Below are 19,523 nucleotides of genomic sequence, written 5' to 3'. Positions count from 1 at the left end.
GTGGTGATGTTTGCAGCTTTATGCTTTTATGTACATTAATTTTAGCCTGTATAGTTAATGAGTCATAGTTCTAGATACATTGATCTTAACCTAGGTAATTAATATCGATAGCCAATACTAAATGTTATGGATGTTTGTATATGTGATAAGTATACCTATAACCCAAGTGCAAATTTACTGAGCTCATATTATTGATACACTGCTATTTCGATGCCTGATGTGGTGAGATGCATTCCCTCCCATTGACAATAATGATATGTTGTGGTCAAGCGGTACTTTAGTGCCACCATCCACACAGGAAGAAAATTGGATACAAGTAAATCCAGCAAGAAAATTGAATACAAGTAAATCAATCTACACCCATATGCTAGGTAACAGATTTACCATCAGTATGTATCATTCTCAAGTTAATTTAATCTTTCTTTATATCCAGCAGGTTGTGGTATGCACTTCACATCTCTATGTCTTCAATTAGCCTTTGTGTTCTTATATCTGTTAGTATTGTAGTTTGTGTGGGCCTCTGAAAGAGTGGTAGCAAGCTGAAGACCAAAATTATGTCAGCTCTCATCATCATCAACAACCTCATCAACTATACCTGGCTTGCTCAAGAAACAAAAAGGGGGAATTGTGGAGTCCTGGCTGGACGAGAGGGGACATAGTTTGGTGTTGTCGAGCAACTCAGGCTTGGTAATGGAGATAGACCTTGAAAGTAGTGAACACGGAACACTGCTACAGAAGTAGATTGGTGAACACGGAACGCTGGGCAGAGAAGCAAGCCAGTGTTACCACAAAAGTCTTGCAATCCCTGCTAGAAGATCAGAGTAGTCTACGACATGCAGTATTGCAAAATAGAGCCACAATTGATTTTTTACTGCTGGCCCAGGGACATGGTTGTGAGGATTTCAAAGGCATGTGCTGTATGAACTTGTCTGATCATAGTAAGTCCATCCACAGGCAATTACAATGGCTTGAACAGCACGCCAATCAAATACAACAAAACCAGGGATTTTTTGATGGATTTCTCACCTCGCTCTTTGGTAATCTGCCCGCTTGGCTTAACGGTTTAATTATAGAAATTTTGCGCATATGTATCGTGTTACTTGCTGTTGGAATTATAATATGTATTTGCTTTAGCTGTCTTAAAAAGGCTCTCTCCAAGATGACGAAGCAAACCTGGCTTGCTCAAAAAAACAAGAAGGAGGAATTGTGCAGTCCTGGCTGGACGAGAGGGGACATAGTTTGGTGCGTTGAGCAACCCAGGTTCCGATCCGGAGGTGAGCCTTGGGAGCGGCTGACACGGAACCCTGCTGGGAAGGCAGAGCGACGAGCTCGGGACACTGGAGCAGGGGGAACGTCACCGTTTCCTGCCACACTGTCACTTCCTTCCTGCCACGTTGTTGTTTCCTGCCACAGTACTGTTTTCACTTCGAGATGCAGCTCTGCACCAATCACAACGAGTTGCAGTAGTTTTGCCTATATATGGATTGGGGGTTTAACCATTCAGATGCTGTAATAGTTTTGCTATATAAACCTTGTTTTTGCTGACTAATAAAGCTGTACGATCATACTCATATTGGGGTCACATCGTTACAATGGGTCCGTATCCCACGCCTACAAGTACTCTCTTTTCATTCCTGTTTTAGGAAGGGTGCTTTCCCTTCTCCCCAGGGATATAGCCCAATGCTGTGAAGCTTTCACTACAACTAACAGGCGAGCAACAAGAAATAACAAAAGAAGAATGCCTTTACATTACTTATGGTCCTTGCACAGAACATCTCGGTCCAGGGATTGGAGGTTCTCCCCAAGAATCCCTCGGTGCCGGCTGGAGGTCCTGCAGTCCCTCGGATCGTTGAGGTTCGGGAGCAGGGTCCCACCTGGGTCACCAAAATCTGTTACCGGAAAGCGGCAAAATAATTCACTCTCTCAAACTTAATTTTGGAATTCTAGAAAGCAGGCATTCTTTACTGCAGTGCTGGACGCACAGGGGATAGTTCTACCCAAATGTGCCTACTGAAAAGACAGTCTTACTAATATTTATGCCATGTTAACATACATAATCATTACATTTCCAAGAAATGCTTATCATTCCCCCCCTTGTTTTTTTTTTTTTTGTATATGTATATATTAATGTCCTTTGTACATGTCTATTGGCACCTCTGGGCAGTTGTCGAGAGCCCTCAGATGAAGGTTCATACTTTTCCTCACAGTGTCTGCTAGTTGACCTTTGCTCTTGTGCAGACTCAGTTCTAAAATCACGTATACTGTGTCCTCCAAGATTGCTTCGTTATAAAAAAGCTGTTGTGGGAGGTAATTGCCAAATATGCAAGGAATGTATTAATCGGTGTGGGTGGCGCACCCACTGCAGTCCTCAGAGTACTTGCGTTTGCTGTAATATTTTCAGTTTTCCCTGTGTAATAAGATCATCCAGAGTGGATCTCTTCTGCTTCCACATCAGAGGTTGCTCCCTGAGAGTGAGCATGGTCATCTCTGGCATCGGATTCTGTGTTGCGTTCTTTCAGCTCATGATATGGTTTCACATATTTTGCTGGTAACCATCAAGGGCCTGTTGAAAGAAGAACACACACATACCCTCTTCCCCACGTTATTAGTTCTACAGGACCTGTCCGTTGTGATTCCCCAAATTCTTTATACCATACCTTTGGTCGAGCCACAAATGGAGGGACCATCCCAAATTGGTGGTCAGCTGCTGTTGTAAATAACTGATGATCAGAATGATTTAAAAAATTAAGTACATACAGTGCTTTGTCTAACTGTTCCTGTGGGGTAACACTGCCCATAGGATTCCCCCTTTTTTGTTTATTTAGCATAGCTTTGAGGGTCCCATGGACACGTTCAGCAAGGGCTTGCCCAGTGGGAGAATGTGGTATACCTGTAACATGTTGTATACCTTTCGCATTAATTTGGCAGAAAATAAACCCCCTGCTTTCTAACGCTCTTCACCGAAGTGAGAGGCTAGGTGCGGCTAGGTTTAAATTCTGAGTGATATCCAATTTGCCACTACCAGTCCAGTCGCGTTTAATACGTATATTAAACTACCACCATTCTGGATACACTAATAGCAGGTCTGCACCTTCAGTCCAGTCGTGCTCATGAACTAACACGGCCACATTCGGTTGCGTTCAGTGAGAAACTGTGACAACTGGCTACTTAAACAGTGCAGTTCCGTCTGTGCAACAGGTATATAGGTTTTTTGAATTGCCGGTGATAGTGACTGTCTGCAAGAAAGCACATGCAAATCCAAAACACGTGAAAAGATTATAAATAATACAGCCTGGCTATAGACATTAGGGAGTAACTATTCCCGAGGAAAGCGCTTAGTTTAAGAGTCACCCAAGGCGTCCCAAGGGGGGGAGAAGCAAGGCTCAGCCCATCAGCCAATCCCGGTTGTCGGAGGCAGTCTGAGGTGGAGTTTCCCTTGACTTGCTCACGGTGTTATCTTCTTTTCCTCCGAAGATCTTCTTCTCCGAAAATCCCCCATTTCCCTGGCTATTTTTATATCCTTTCTATCTTTAAGGTGGAGTTTGAGTGACTGTAGTCATACATACCTTTTGTCATGATTGGTGTAAAATTCTCTTGCTTCACGTTTAAAGGTATAGTTTACGAAAAATAGAGGGCGCAGACTCGAAGAGGGGTGGTCGCACCTCGGAGGCGGGTAGCCTTCGGGATGGAGGTGTGTTTTGGTATTAAAATGATATTAAAACGAGCAAAGTTCACGAGAGGATAGCACTTTGGCAAGGTTTCGAAAACCTGTTGGCTCAGGGGGCCAGATGAGCTGCTTATCAGTTCTAGAGAACCATTTCTTCCCACTTTATCATCATGGAGCAGGGCCACGGAGTCTCCACTCCATTCTGTCCTCTATGGTACATTGCTGGGAGTTGCTGTGTGAGTGGATTCCTCGCATGCCTGCTGCAGCTGTGTCCCATCCTCAGAGCTCCTTTGGATTTCATGCTTTCCCTCAATGGGTGAACACTGCTACGTTTTCCATATAAACCTTAATTTTCAGATGTAAAACCTTAATTTTACTAATAATTCCACAATACCCCAGTCCTGTAGGAAAACAGAAATTGTCCGTGAAACGTAAGCTGGACCATTATCAGTTTTGTTTTTGGAACGCCCATAGTGGCAAAACATCTTAGCCAGTTGCGTTTCACATCGCGTGCCTTTTCTCCCGTATGTGCAGTGGCTACCAGAAACCCTGAGAAAGTAGCCACACTATCATGTACATAACGCAGTCGACCAAATGCTGATATATGTGTAACATCACTCTGCCACAACTCATTAGCTTGTAAACCATGAGGGTTCACTTCTGTATACGATGATACAGGTTTAACACGTTGACAATCAGGGCATGCAATCATCCGACCTTGTGCTATTAAGGACACTATCATGTCTACCTTTGTGGTTAATGTTTTCATGGGCGTATGAGACAAAAAGATCCATTCCAGAGTCTTCAACTCCTGTGCGTTAACACACCACTGACCTAAAAGAGCATAAGGCTGGGAAAAAGCATAAATTATATACAAATCTATTGGTAACTTGACATTGATTCTGGAGGCAAAGGAAGTTGCGACTTTATCCGAAACTTTCTGCAAGACAGTTTATGCTTCTGGCGTCAATCTCCTGGAAGATAACAAATCTGAGTCCCCTTTCAACAAGGTAAATAAAGGGGACAATTCTTCAGTTGTGATGCCTAAAAGGGGTTGTACCCATTTAATTGTTCCTAATAACTTTTGTAAATCATGAAGAGTGGTGACCTCATCAACAATATGCAATGGTTGTGGGAACACTTGTGAAGTAAAAAGTTTCCATCCTAGATACTTCCAGGGTTGCTCTGTCTGCATCTTTTCTGGGGCTATCTGTAACCCGTAGATTTTTAATGATAATTCTAATTTAGCCAAAGCAGTGAGGAGCACATTTTGTGTTTGAGCAGCAAGGAGGATGTCGTCCATATAGTGATATATGTAGATCTGATTGAAGGATTGCTGCACTTCTTTTAGTGCTGCATCCACGACTACCTGGCAAATCGTGGGGCTATTCATCATGCCCTGTGGCAGAACGACCCAATGGTATCACTGCATAGGTTTACTGTTGTTAATTGAAGGCACAGAAAATGTAAAATGAGCACAATCATCAGGGTGTAAAAAAACTGTTAAAAAAAACCCAGTCCTTTAAATCAATAATAAAAAGAAGCCAATATTCTGGAATCATAGCTGGGTTAGGGACACCAAGCTGTAGTGGCCCCATTGGGCTCATCACTGAATTTATAGCCTGCAAATCTTGTAATAATCTCCATTTACCAGACTTTTTTGGAATGACAAATATAGGGGTGTTCCATGGACTAGTAGATGGTACCAGGTGACCTAATGCCAGCTGTTTGTCCACAAGGAATTCTGCTGCAGTAACTGAATTGTACACACTTTTTCCAACCAAGGGCTTGAGCATAAGCAAAACGGTTCTTGCCGCACCGTTTCTGGGTCGGGCTGGGCGGATGTGCCGGGGGCGGAGGGGTCGGGCCGTGCCGCGCTGCCGGTTTTCGATCGAGGGGAGCCCGCCGGCTAGACGGAAAGGGGCGACGCACAGGGGGGCCGTGTGCCCCGCCAGGTGTGAGGTTTGCTGACTCGTCTGGTGCGGTGGCTCCTGGCGCTGTGGACTGTGCTGTGTTGGAGGGACTGCATGGTTTTAGGCTGGAATTCACCCTGCTTTGATCTCAGGTCGGGTACTCCGACTGTTGTAGAAGGGCCCTGTTGTACTTTTTTGGTTGCAAGCTGAAATTGCAAGATCTCAGCGGCTTCCTCTTGTTCAATTTGCCTCATAATAGCAGTTTGTAACTGATCTAAAAACTGAACATAGGGTTCCTGAGATCCCTGTTGAATTGGCACGAAAGACATTTCTCGCCGGGCAAGATCTGACACCTTTTGCAAGGCCTTGAGGGTTAAATCTGCGGCTTGCAGAAATACCGGCTTTGGCAGTGTCGCTTGCACTCCCCCCGTGGTGTAATTTTCTTGACCCAGCAACTCGTTTTCTCCAATACCTAATCCAGCAGAAATATTCTCCATAACTTGCACAATCACAAGTTCCTTATATTCTGATGCCCAGATGGTATATTGTGCAGATGATAGAACCATTCTAAGTATCGATCGCCAATCAGAAGGGGTCATGACATAAGATTCTCCTACAGCCTGTATGAGGTTCATAGTAAATGAAGCCTGGAGACCATATTCTTGTATGGATTTACGAACTTCCTTAATAGCCTCGTATGGTAAATAGCATTAGCACTTAAGCTAATAAATGTTGATGCTTTTATTGTGCCTAAACATATTTTTTGCTTATGCATTGGAATTTCTCACTGTTTAGAGCAGGGCGGCAGTAAAAAAGTGGAAGATGCTCTCTATTAACCCCCGCCCTCCCCATCAGGGGAAGGGAAAAAAGAAGAAATGGGACAGAGACTTACAAATTGGAAATTAAAACAGCTTTACTAATATCACCAATAATACTAATAATAAAAGAAACAAGGTAAAATATATAACACCAGTACTGAGTCGCCTGGAGTTGGGTGCCACGGGTGCTGGCATCACGTCTGCGGCTGCCAAGCAGGCACAAGGAAGTCCCAGATTGGACTTGGCAGTAGATGGGAACTCGAATCAGGAATGTTTGGTTCAGAATCTGGATCAGGATCGCAGGCAGGACAAGGAGCAGGGTCCTCTTCAGATGGCGGCCATGGACAAAGAGAGCGATACCCTTGTGATCCCCCAGCTTTAACCTGAGTACGATGTGCATGACATGGAATACCTAGTTGGTCAGTATAGGGTCATCTGTTCTGTCTGCCCCTCCCTGCAAGTGCGACCCTTTACGACTCCTCACTTGTGGAACATAAAAGGTGTATCAATGACCTTGGCTGATAATAATTATAAGCATGGGCCTTTTCTGCATTCCATTCCTACCATTAGCTCAATAAAACTATAAACATCAGGTGTTATCAGCTTTGGAGCGGACAGCGTATGTCAAATATGCAGCCAGCTTCAGAAAAATGCAGTTACTTAGAAGAACGTAGCTGTAAGGAAGATTCACTACAAGAGAATCGGTTCTGTTTTAACCGAAACCAGGACACCTGTAAAGGCATTTCTGTTTACAGTTTGAAGATTCACAATTCACTTTTACTCCAATTAGCTCAGAGTTTTCTTTTAGGAGACAGACTTGTGACGTGCGGAATCAAACTTCACAACTCAGAGAGTTATAAAGCAGGTATGTTTATTGCGGCGCCGGGTGCAAGGGGGATCGCTCCTCCTAACTTGCACACGGAGTCACGAAGCATGCACCTAATCATTACAAAGCTTATCTAAGTAGGCTGGACTATTGTAATTATTTCTAGGAATTCATTATCATACTCCACCCCCCTTTAGCACTTGCGCAGTGTCGTCTGGTGGTCGTCTGTGGGGGTCTTCTGGATGAAGGCTCGTAGTCTTCCTCGCTGTGTGCTTTCACCTTTGGCTCAAAAATTCCTGAGTTGTCTGTGTTGGCTGAGTCCCAAACCATAGAAACAGTTTCAGCTAGACAGTTGCTTCTTACAGACAGCAAAGTTCTGGTTCTCAGTCCTTGTTTCTCTTCGTCTGTCTCGCAAGCAGTCCTTGTTAGATACATTTGAGCCACAACAGTCCTTGTTAGCAAGATTACAAAGAGCAGAACTAAATTAATTAACAGTGTTTAACTCTTAACATAGATGCAAAGTTATATAACAAAATTAAACTAAAGCTATAGCAAAATCGAACTAATTGTCAATTTCCCACATCAAGTCCCCCCTTTTCTTTCTTGTTTTGCAAATTCTTATGCTATAAAGTTACCCTCCTTAAGGGTTTTGGCAAAATATTTGACACTGTCACTGTTTTGTTTTAACTTGTGGATCTCAGGCTTTTCTCATTTAGCCCTTCCCATTGGGGTAGTACGTCTGACACAATATATTGATTATTACCTACGGTTAAGAGTGATGATCGTAATGGGTATTGTATTCTACTTAAGTCTTGCGTAATGGTGGACAACTTATTCGCCAGCACCTCGGAATCTATACTGTTCAAAATTCCTAAACCCGTTCCCACAATGCCTGTTGTATCCCTTTTTCTCCTTTGAGATGTGAGAATCATTATTAGCTCCACTTTCTTTAACGAACTATCATTTTCCATTTGCCCATACGCTTAACTATATAGGAGCCCACTTCATATACATAAGGTGCTGTCATTTTCTGGGGTGTAGGAGAAGTTGACACCGTGGTGGGCACAGGTATAGCCGTAGTCGAAATCTTTTCCTGTGATATGTCCAACCCAAATTTAAATGATAATGTTCTGTCTCCTCTGCCAGTGCTCTTTAAACAGACAACAGATACTGACTGAATTATAGTAAAATTGAACCAACAAACATCAGATGCACAATGTTCCCCACCTCTTGTGGGTTCTGTTCTTTGTTCAGAAAATCTTCTCATAGTAACTTGGGTTAAAGGAGGGAAATCTTTTCTACTGCTAGCACTAAAGATTCTGCAACCTACGTGGATTGTTTTCCCTTTATGGACATTCCATCTATGCATCGAATGCTTCCATTCTGATTCATGTAATTGCAATTCCCTGTTGTCATATATGATAACAGTTGCTAGATTCATTCCCGCTAAATCTTTTCCCATAATTCCTGTATATCAAAATAGGCCTTTGACCAAGGCCATTCCCAAGTATTAACTCTCATGGGTTTCAGCACAGTTACCACCCACATTATTGCAAAGGTTCTTAGCTTAGCTTGGTTAGTCCATGTTAGCGCCTTTGGATGTGGAGCTTCAGGGGTCCAGTGGACGTTATTTTCCATTGCTGCTGAGGAGCTTTCTTCACTCTTGTATGATGGATCCAAGATGTCTGCTCCTTAATCTTGACTGCTGTGTGGGATGTCAGCAGCACTTGGAACAGTCTTTCCCATTTCAGTTCTAGTGGAGAATCTAAAAGAGATCTGATATACATAGTCACCAGGTTCAATATTATGTACAGGTCCATTAAGACCTCGGGCTCTAGTTCCTAAGACCAGTTTCTCTACTTTTCGAAGCTGCTTCTGCAAACTTATTATATAGCTAGTTAATACCTCATCCCCAACTTGAGTTGATGTTCCTGCCTGTACAATGTAGGGCCTCCCGTATATTATTTCAAAAGCACTTAGTCCTTTTTGGTTCTGGGTTTGGTTCTAATTCTTAGGAGTGCTAATGGCAATGATTGGGGCCAAGACAGGTTAGCTTCCTGACCCAATTATACAATTTGCAGTTTAATTTGGTGGTTCATCTTTTCCACTTGACTGCTTGATTTTGGATTATATGGGGTATGTAATTGCCAATCTATTCCCAAAAGTTTACTAACTTGTTGAATGATCTTGGCAATAAAATGTCAACCTCTGTCTGATGAGATTACCGCAGGAACCTCAAATCTCAGTATTATTTCTTGCAATAGTACCTTGGTTACTTCCCTAGCTTTATTAGTTAAACAAGGGAATGCTTCTGGCCATCCTGAAAAGGTATCCATCAAGATTAGCAGGTATCGAAACCCCCCTTTTCTTGGCAGTTCTGAGAAATCAGTTTGTCACTGCTGCCCTGGGTAATTACCTTTTCCAATTTGTCCTAGTTGGGCTTTAGGTCTTTGTTTTGGTTTCGGCTGCCGCCGGCAACAAAAAAAAGCGCCATGCAGCCGCCCCTCCCCCCGCCGCGGTGCGGAGGAGAATGAAAAGAAAGAGGCAGAAACTGGTGGGTCGGGATAAGGGCAGTTTAACAGGACAACAAACAGAGGGAACAGTTACAACAACGGTACAAATAAGGAGAAAACACAACAACGAACCGCACGACCCAGACAGCCGCTCTCCCGCACAGGACCGGCACCGCGCGCTCCCAAGCCGCGAGTGAGTCCCCGCTGCGCCGCCCCCCCTCCACCGGAACCCAGCATGACGGCACATGGTATGGAATACCGGGCTCTGTTTGGCCAGGTGCAGTCAGCCCCCACCCCCCGGCTGTGCCCCTTCCTGGAGTCCGGTGAAAATTAACCCTGTCCTGGCCAAAACCCAGGACAGTCTTGTCTTAGGGTTACTCCATAAACAAACCTCGCATTGTTGTGTTACCTGCTTGATAGTAGTGTATAGATTTTGGGCGACTATCAGTCAGTTCAAATATTTATATAGGGCCTCTGTTCCCTAATGAGATTTTCTGTGTTCTGGCATAACTACGGCCCATAACAATGCAAATGGTATTATTGTTTTACCTTGTGGAGTCTTTGCCCACCTACCTTCCTCTATTTTTCCCCCTAGGTCTTTAATTAATTTTTGATCTTCTTTAGAATCCTTGGGTTCACAATCAATTTGTACTTTACCGTCTGGGACTAAAGACTGCACCCCCAATTCACTCTTCTCCGCTACTCTTTTAGCCTCGCAGTCCGTCATGGCGTTGCCCAGTTCTTGAGCGGTGTCTCCTTTCTGATGAGCTTTACAATGCATAATAGCCACTTTCTCGGGTAGCTGCACTGCTTCCAGGAGCTTAAGAATTTCTTCAGCATGTTTTATATGTTTTCCTTGGGTTGATAGGAGTCTTCTTTCTTTCCACGCAGCTCCATGAGCATGGACTACCCCAAAGGCATATTTAGAGTCCGTCCAGATATTAATTTTCTTGCCTTTAGCTAGTTCTAATGCTCGAGTTAAGGCTATTATTTCTGCCTTTTGAGCTGAGGTGTTTGGGGCAAGGGTTTTGGACTCGATTACCAGATCTGTAGTGGTTACCGCGTATCCTGTCTTGCGGACTCCTTGTCGAACGAAGCTGCTTCTGTCAGTGTACCAGCAATCTTCAGCGTCCTCCAGTGGCTCCTCTTTTAGGTCAGGTTGGCTGGAATAGACTGCTTCAATTGTTTCCAAACAGTCGTGCGATACTGGTTCCCCTGTGGTCCTGCTGAGGAAAGATGCTGGATTGACAATGTTAGTAACCACTATTTCCACATCATCCTGCTCCACCAGGATAGCTTGATATTTAAGAAACTTTTGTGGTGAGAGCCGGTGTCCTCCCTTCACCTCTAATACTGCTGATACAGTATGAGATACCAGTACTGTAATCTTTTGGCCTAGTGTAACTTTACGTGCTTCTTGAATGTTCAGCACTACTGCTGGTACTGCCCTCAGGCAGCTAGGCAAACCCTTGCTTACTTCATCAAGTTGTTCAGAGAAGTATGCCACCGCCCTTAGATATGGTCCCAGATTTTGGGTCAGGATTCCTAGGGCTATTCCCTGCTTTTCATGAGAGAACAGCCAGAAGGGCTTAGTAGTGTCTGGTAAACCCAAAGCAGGGGCGTCCACCAGCTTTTTCTTCAGCTGTTGGAATGCTCTTTCTGCTTCCTCATTCCAGATGAGGGGTTTTTTATCAGATTTTAATAGTTCATAGAGCGGTTTTACCAAGAGCCCGTAATTATATATCCATAGGCGACACCATCCTGTCATTCCCAGGAACGCGCAGAGCTCTTTAGGTGTCTGTAGTCGAGGGGTCTGACAGATGGCCTCCTTCCTCGTTGTCCCCGGTGTTCATTGGCCTGCAGCTATCTCATACCCGAGGTAGGTTACTTGCTGTCGAGCTATTTGGGCTTTCTGTGTAGAATCACAGAATCACAGAATCACAGAATCACAGAATCACAGAATCACAGAATAGTAGGGGTTGGAAGGGACCTCTGTGGGTCATCTAGTCCAACCCCCCTGCCGAAGCAGGGTCACCTACAGCAGGCTGCACAGGACCGCGTCCAGGCGGGTCTTGAATATCTCCAGAGAAGGAGACTCCACAACCTCCCTGGGCAGCCTGTTCCAGGGCTCCGTCACCCTCAGAGGGAAGGAGTTCTTCCTCATGTTCAGACGGAACTTCCTGTGCTTCAGTTTGTGCCCATTGCCCCTTGTCCTGTCACTGGGCACCACTGAAAAGAGCTTGGCCCCATCCTCCTGACACCCACCCTTCAGATATTTGCAGGCATTTATAAGGTCCCCTTGCAGCCTTCTCTTCTTCAGGCTGAACAAGCCCAGCTCCCTCAACCTCTCCTCGTAGGAGAGATGCTCCAGTCCCCTCATAATCCTCGTAGCCCTCTGCTGGACTCTCTCCAGTAGCTCTTCATCTTTCTTGAACTGGGGAGCCCAGAACTGGACACAGTACTCCAGATGGGGCCTCACCAGGGCAGTGTAGAGGGGAAGGAGAACCTCCCTCGTCCTGCTGGCCACACTCTTCTTGATGCACCCCAGGATCCCATTGGCTTTCTTGGCAGCCAGGGCACACTGCTGGCTCATGGTTAACCTGTCGTCCACTAGGACACCCAGGTCCCTCTCCACAGAGCTGCTCTCCAGCAGGTCCACCCCAAGCCTGTACTGCTGCATGAGGTTGTTCCTCCCCAGGTGCAGGACCCTGCACTTGCCCTTGTTGAACCTCATCAGGTTCCTCTCTGCCCAGCTTTCCAACCTATCCAGGTCACGCTGAATGGCAGCACAGCCTGCTGGTGTATCTACCACTCCTCCCAGTTTGGTGTCGTCAGCAAACTTGCTGAGGGTACATTCTAACTCTTCATCCAGGTCATTGATGAAGAAGTTAAACAAGACTGGGCCCAGTACTGACCCCTGAGGGGTCACCACTTGTCACCAGCCTCCAACTAGACTCAGCGCCGCTGATGACAACCCTCTGAGTTCTGCCATTCAGCCAGTTCTCTATCCACTTCACCGACCACTCATCCAGGTCACACTTCCTCAGCTTCCCTAGGAGGACATCATGGGAGACTGTGTCGAAAGCCTTGCTGAAGTCAAGGTAGACAACATCCACGGCTCTCCCTTCATCTACCCAGCCAGTCATGTCATCGTAGAAAGCTATCAGATTGGTCAGGCATGATTTCCCCTTGGTGAATCCATGCTGACTACTCCTGATAACCTTCTTTTCTTCCACTTGCTTGATGATGGCCTCCAGGATAAGCTGCTCCATCACCTTTCCCGGGATGGAGGTGAGGCTGACCGGCCTGTAGTTCCCTGGGTCCTCCTTCTTGCCCTTTTTGAAGATTGGAGTGACATTGGCCTTTCTCCAGTCCTCGGGCACCTCTCCTGTCCTCCAGGACCTCTCAAAGATGATGGAGAGTGGCTCAGCAATGACATCCGCCAGCTCCCTCAGCACTCGTGGGTGCATTCCATCAGGGCCCATGGAAAAACTCGATAGCTGTTAAGTCCAAGGAAATTTAGCAGACTGATTGTCCATATTATACAAAGTTCTTTCATTTCAGTGGCTATTAAGAGATCATGTACATATTGTAATATTGTTCCTGCTCCATGGGGTCGCTCCCATTGTTCCAAGTCTTTAGTTAATTGATTTCCAAAAAGAGTGGGGCTATTTTTAAACCCCTGGAGTAACACAGTCCGTGTCAGCTGTGTCTTCCTTCCGGACTCTGGGTTTTCCCATTCAAATGCAAACAACAACTGGCTTTCTAAACTTAATGGGACGCAAAAGAAGGTGTCTTTCAAGTCCAGGACAGTAAACCAGGCCAATTCAGGTATCAATTTGGTTAATAATGTGTACGGGTTTGCCACGACAGGGTGCAGGTCCTCAACAATTCTATTGATAGCCCTGAGATCCTGTACTATTCGATAACTACTATTCGGCTTTTTAATAGGTAAAATGGGAGTGTTATATTCTGATTCACACTCTATTAATAACCCTTATTTGATGAACCGGTCGATCACTGGTCTATTTCCTTCTCTGTCTTTCATTCTAAGAGGATATTGTCTAATCCTTACAGGCCGTGTTCCTTGCTTAATTTTGATTATTATTGGAGATGCATTTTTCGCTTTTCCTGGTGTCTCTGTGGCCCATACTGCCAGGTATACTTGGTTCTGGACTTCCTCAGGTACTCCTGAGCCAGCAGGGTTATTTATGAGGGCCAAACTCAAAACTTTAATTAGCTGGTCATTTCCCACCCAGAATTCTACTTTCCCTTTGTCAAATCTTATTTCTGCCTTTAATTGTTCCAATAAATCTCATCTTAATAGAGGTCTTGGCGAATTAGGCATATATAAAAAATCATGTACCCCCAATTGTTTCCCTAATTTGAATTCAAGAGGTTTTAGAAAGTACGCCTTTTCACTTTGGCCAGTAGCTCCCCTTACCGTTACAAAGTCATCATCTACAGGTGTCAAAGCCTGATTTAAAACCGAGAATGTTGCTCCAGTTTCAACTAAAAATTCCATGCTCTGTTGCCGTTTCCTTAGCTTTAATACAACCACTGGATCCGCTAGGGTAGATTCCCCAGGTCCCCGTCAATCCTCCTTGACGTGGGCCTGTATTCTTTTCCCCTTTCTCTGCCTTTCTGGACACTCATTTTTTTAATGTCCCCTCTGCCTACAACACGCACATTGGTTTCTTTCCAAGGGCCTCTCAGGTCCTTCAATTCTGAATCTTTCACTGTCTTGTAACACCGCTACTAACATCCGCTTCTTTTACTTTCTTGTAACGCTGCTAGCAACATCTGCTTATCTTTCTTTCGATCCTCTTCCTCCCTGTTACTAAACACTCTCCACACTTCATCTAGTAAATTTTCCAAATTCCTGCTGTCTGCCGCTCTCAGTTTCTGCATCACTTGCGGACTGCCCAATGAATAATGTTCTGGCAGGTCAGAGACATGATCCCGCCAGGATCTTTCATTTTATCCAACTTAGTACATCTCTGCCCTATACTACACGCTGAGCAACATCCTTTCAACTTCCTTGTTCTTCTTTCTTATTTTATACAAAATACAGCCCAAAGGGCTTTTCTTCCGTATCTCTCTGCTCTGTGAAATCCACATTATTTGCCACGTCCACCTCTCTGTCCCTTAATCAACGTACGACAAACCAGCTTTGCACTTAAACAAATCCTTTTAACACCTACAGCTCCAACTCTTAACCAAACTTCTATACTTTAAGCACCGAGAAATAGTTACCGGCTGCATGCGAAACCTTATCCCACTTCTTTTTTCTTCTCAAAAATAACATCAATTGCAACAAAGTATTATAATTCAGGTTTCCATTAGAGGGCTATTTTCCTCATCATCTAATTTATACCAAAGCCATCACTGATTACAATACTTTATTAAGGTCCTTTTGTTCACACTCCTGCCTGGTGGTCCTCCTATATCCTTCCAGTGAGCCAAAATAAAGCCTAAAAGGCTCTTTTTCACTGTCTCTCCACTTTGTTTACCTCTCATTATTCATTTAATGTTTTGCTCTCCTAGTGTATCCTGCAGGAACTTTCCCTGTCCTCCTCCCTTGCTAGTTAAGGAATACAGTCTGATTAAACCGACAGCAGTAATACCTTATCCAAGGCAGAAGGTGCAGAGGTGTACTCACCCCACAGCAAATACACCTAAATTCAAGACAATTATTAAGATAAAACTCCTGTCTTCCATTTGACAAAATAATGTTCTTCTAACACTTTGAACACTGAGTGTGAACAAATAGGCAACAGCAGTGACAAAGTGGACAGGAGCTAGTACGAGCTCCACGTTGAGGGACCACAGTGCTACTCTGTCCTATGTCCCTTCCCATGTAATAGCAAGAATTCTGTAGCTACACTTTTATTGCCCGAATTTCACTGATTTTTAATATTTCCTAAATTTCCTCAAATCGCTTGCTGAAGTCCACCTGAGCGATCAATCCTGTCCCAGTCAGACTAACTTCCACATTATGTACACTGACAATCATCTCTAAATAGTACCCAAATGTTTTTCTCACAAACAAAACACTTAAAAATCGAGTTACAGGAAAAATCCCCATGTACAGAACACCAAGGGTTAATACTTGATTCAAGTAACACTGTTTCACAGTCTGCCACACACTTCCTTAGTCTCCGGCTTGCTCTCCTTGCAGAGAATATGAAACTGCGGATCAGAACTCTGCACTCACTTTGCAGCCAGGCTGCATCTCACTTGCCCAATCACTCACCCAGCACTTTTAACATACAATAACAGCACAATAATACACGTACATTGTGGGGCTAGCCCGGCACTTCATACAAACATCAAGGCCTTATTGTTAGGTGTTATAATAGTGTTAAATGGTATGATCCTTCACACAACACACGGTACCGAATTTTTACAGCATATAACAATAACCATGGCAATACCATGGCTACCGCAGTCAAGAGAACCTAAGTTACCATTAGTCGGGGTACAAGACTTACAAGTCTTACCCCACCACCTTACGGGGACCTCAAACCCCCACCACCACCTTATGGGGACCCTAAATCCCCAACCCAGGGGCAAGCACCAATGCTCTTTAACTCACGTGGGACGTCTCCTCACGACTTACAGGTATCCCCTTACAGTATAAACATACCTGGTCCGCTGGTGATGGTCCTTGTCTGTCCCCGCGGTGACCTGGGTGAGTAGGGGAGTCCTCCCGAGAAATCTCGGGGGCGCCCGGAGGAGTCCCGTCCTCAGCAGATCTCGCAGCCGGACGGAGAGGGTCCCATCTGGGTCGCCAAATTGACGTGTGGAATCAAACTTCACAACTCAGAGAGTTATAAAGCAGGTATGTTTATTGCGGCGCCGGGTGCAAGGGGGATCGCTCCTCCTAACTTGCACACGGAGTCACGAAGCATGCACCTAATCATTACAAAGCTTATCTAAGTAGGCTGGACTATTGTAATTATTTCTAGGAATTCATTATCATACTCCACCCCCCTTTAGCACTTGCGCAGTGTCGTCTGGTGGTCGTCTGTGGGGGTCTTCTGGATGAAGGCTCGTAGTCTTCCTCGCTGTGTGCTTTCACCTTTGGCTCAAAAATTCCTGAGTTGTCTGTGTTGGCTGAGTCCCAAACCATAGAAACAGTTTCAGCTAGACAGTTGCTTCTTACAGACAGCAAAGTTCTGGTTCTCAGTCCTTGTTTCTCTTCGTCTGTCTCGCAAGCAGTCCTTGTTAGATACATTTGAGCCACAACAGTCCTTGTTAGCAAGATTACAAAGAGTAGAACTAAATTAATTAACAGTGTTTAACTCTTACCTTAACATAGATGCAAAGTTATATAACGAAATTAAACTAAAGCTATAGCAAAATCGAACTAATTGTCAATTTCCCACATCACTTGGCTTCTGTCTTCCAAATCTTTTCTTTACATTATTTGGCTCAAGTGGTACTCAGTGAGGTGTTTCAGTCTACCCTTCCCTTTCCTAGACATCTTTTATCGCAGAAGGTAAAATGGTGACATCACATTTGACACTTAAACTTCAGTCCCAATTGCTTCCAGCCATCCACAGATTCAGGGTAATGCCATAGTCTGATTCAATTGCTTGCAACAAAAATATAGTTGATTGATTTAAGCCATAATTATTTGTGCGTATATGACATTTTCAGAAAATCCCAGTAGGTATGTCTCCACAGAGGGCAAATGTCCAAACATACTGTCATTATGTTGATTTTGATTAATGCCTCTTCAGTGCCAGGCTGGCCATGCGCTAATTCAGCTCATGGTCAGCATAGTACTATGTTTACAAGAGTGAAAAGCAGCATACTTCAGAAGTTATGTACTGTCCAGTCTGAGCAGAATTGAATGCTTTATTTAGTATATTTGTATTGTAATGAAATCTTGTTGAATGTTTTCACAAGGCAAGTTAGTGCCTTTAGAAATACATTATAAAATAATCAAAATATCTATGTACCTCTAGAAACCTAAATTAAAATTTCATTAAAACTAATAGGATTTAGGAATCTAACCTGTTTAGATGGTTCAAAAAATCCAGATGGGAAACTACCTAGCTGCAACATTAAGCATATAATTATTTTTTTTTAAATATCCAGTCTCAAATGATGTTCATCAAGAATAACATGCTATTAAGAAACAACATAAAATTGCAGCTTGTTATTACTTTCAAAACTATAAAATAATCTAATAGTGCAAATCCCTGCTGTAAACACAGTTACAACCCTAAATCTTATTACCCTACCAAAGAGTCTGACTCTTAACTCCACCTCAATTTCTCTTTATGATCTTGGATAATTTCTCTAAACAGTAGGCATTACTATTCCCCTGCTTTTTCCCCCATCCTTCTTTGTTTTCCTTATCAACTTGAGAAGCTTTTCATGGAAAGTTCTGTCTGTGTATTCACACAGGATTTCCCACACACATTTTTAGTGTCTCATCTACACACTGACCACTAATTTATTTTCACAGAATCATAGAATGGTTAAGTTTGGAAGGCATCTCTTGTCTAGTCCACCCACACTGCTCAGGGCAGGGTCACCTACAGCAGGTTGCCCAGGGCTAACCAGTCTCGTTTTGAGTATCTTCAGGAATGGAAACTCCACAACCCTCTCTGAGCAACCTGTTCCAGTGATGAATCATCATTACAGTAAAAAATATAAATAAATAAAATTACACTTAAGTGGAATTTCCTACATTTCAGTTTGTGGTCATTTCCTCTTGTCCTTTCACTTGATACCACTGAGACAAGTCTAGCTCAATCTTCTTCACTCTTTCCCATCAGGTATTTATACACATTGATAAGATGCCTCCTGAGCCTTCTCTTCTCCAGGCTAAACAATCCAAGAACCTGAGTATTAAATTCCAACTCCTGATCACCTTCAGTTACCTAGAGAAATGTGCTGGTGCAGAAATTGCTTTTAAAAACAAACAAAAAGCCTTTACAGGCTGAAGTTCGAGGTTGAAATTTGAGGTTGAAATTTAAATCTGCTCTGGGATATCTGACTGACAAAAGCATGCACATTTGCAGCACAGACACTCTTTCAAATTATGCAGAAACCAGTCACACACAAAAAAAGAGAGAATAGATTAAAAATTATTGCAGATAGTTACAAGTCAATACAGCTGAGCAGACACCATAAAGCTGCCTGTCCTGGCTGGAAGAATTATTTATCATTCCAATAGCATAAACTAGATAGCACTTAGTCCTGGAGAGACATATAAAAGCATGCTAAGTGTTCTTCTACATCTTTGCCTTCTTCAAGGATTTAAAAAAAAAGATTTTAAATAAACTCCTCATAGAGAATGTGTTACTGGTTGCAAGTGGTTCACCCAGATCATCTTCAAAAGCTGAGGAAGCAATTGTTAACCTCACAGAAACAGCAGTCATCTTCAAATTTCAGCTTCAACACCAATGGGTTAGATACCAGGCTGAATAGCAAGGCAGACTTTAGACTGCCTTCCTTCACTCTGAATTAGATACAAATAATCCCTTTCATTCTAAACTCCTGCTCCTGTAGGAGTATGTAGTGAGGTTCACAACTTCCTTCCTTTGCATCACAACATGCATTAATAAATGTATTAATAGTGTCCATATGCTAACTCCTTGCAGCTTGTAATTCTTCTTAGACTATTTCTAGATGTGTGACAACCAAGTTTTCCAAGAAAATCAGTTCTGAAAATTCCTTTTGCCATGTATTTACCAGATAAACTTTACATAATTTGTCAGTATACTAGAGAATGGCTGCAGCACAATCCCTGTAATCACTACTGGC

This window comes from Opisthocomus hoazin, chromosome W (genome assembly GCF_030867145.1).
Source record: "Opisthocomus hoazin isolate bOpiHoa1 chromosome W, bOpiHoa1.hap1, whole genome shotgun sequence".
Lineage (NCBI taxonomy): Eukaryota > Metazoa > Chordata > Aves > Opisthocomiformes > Opisthocomidae > Opisthocomus > Opisthocomus hoazin.
This window is presented reverse-complemented; position numbering follows the sequence as displayed.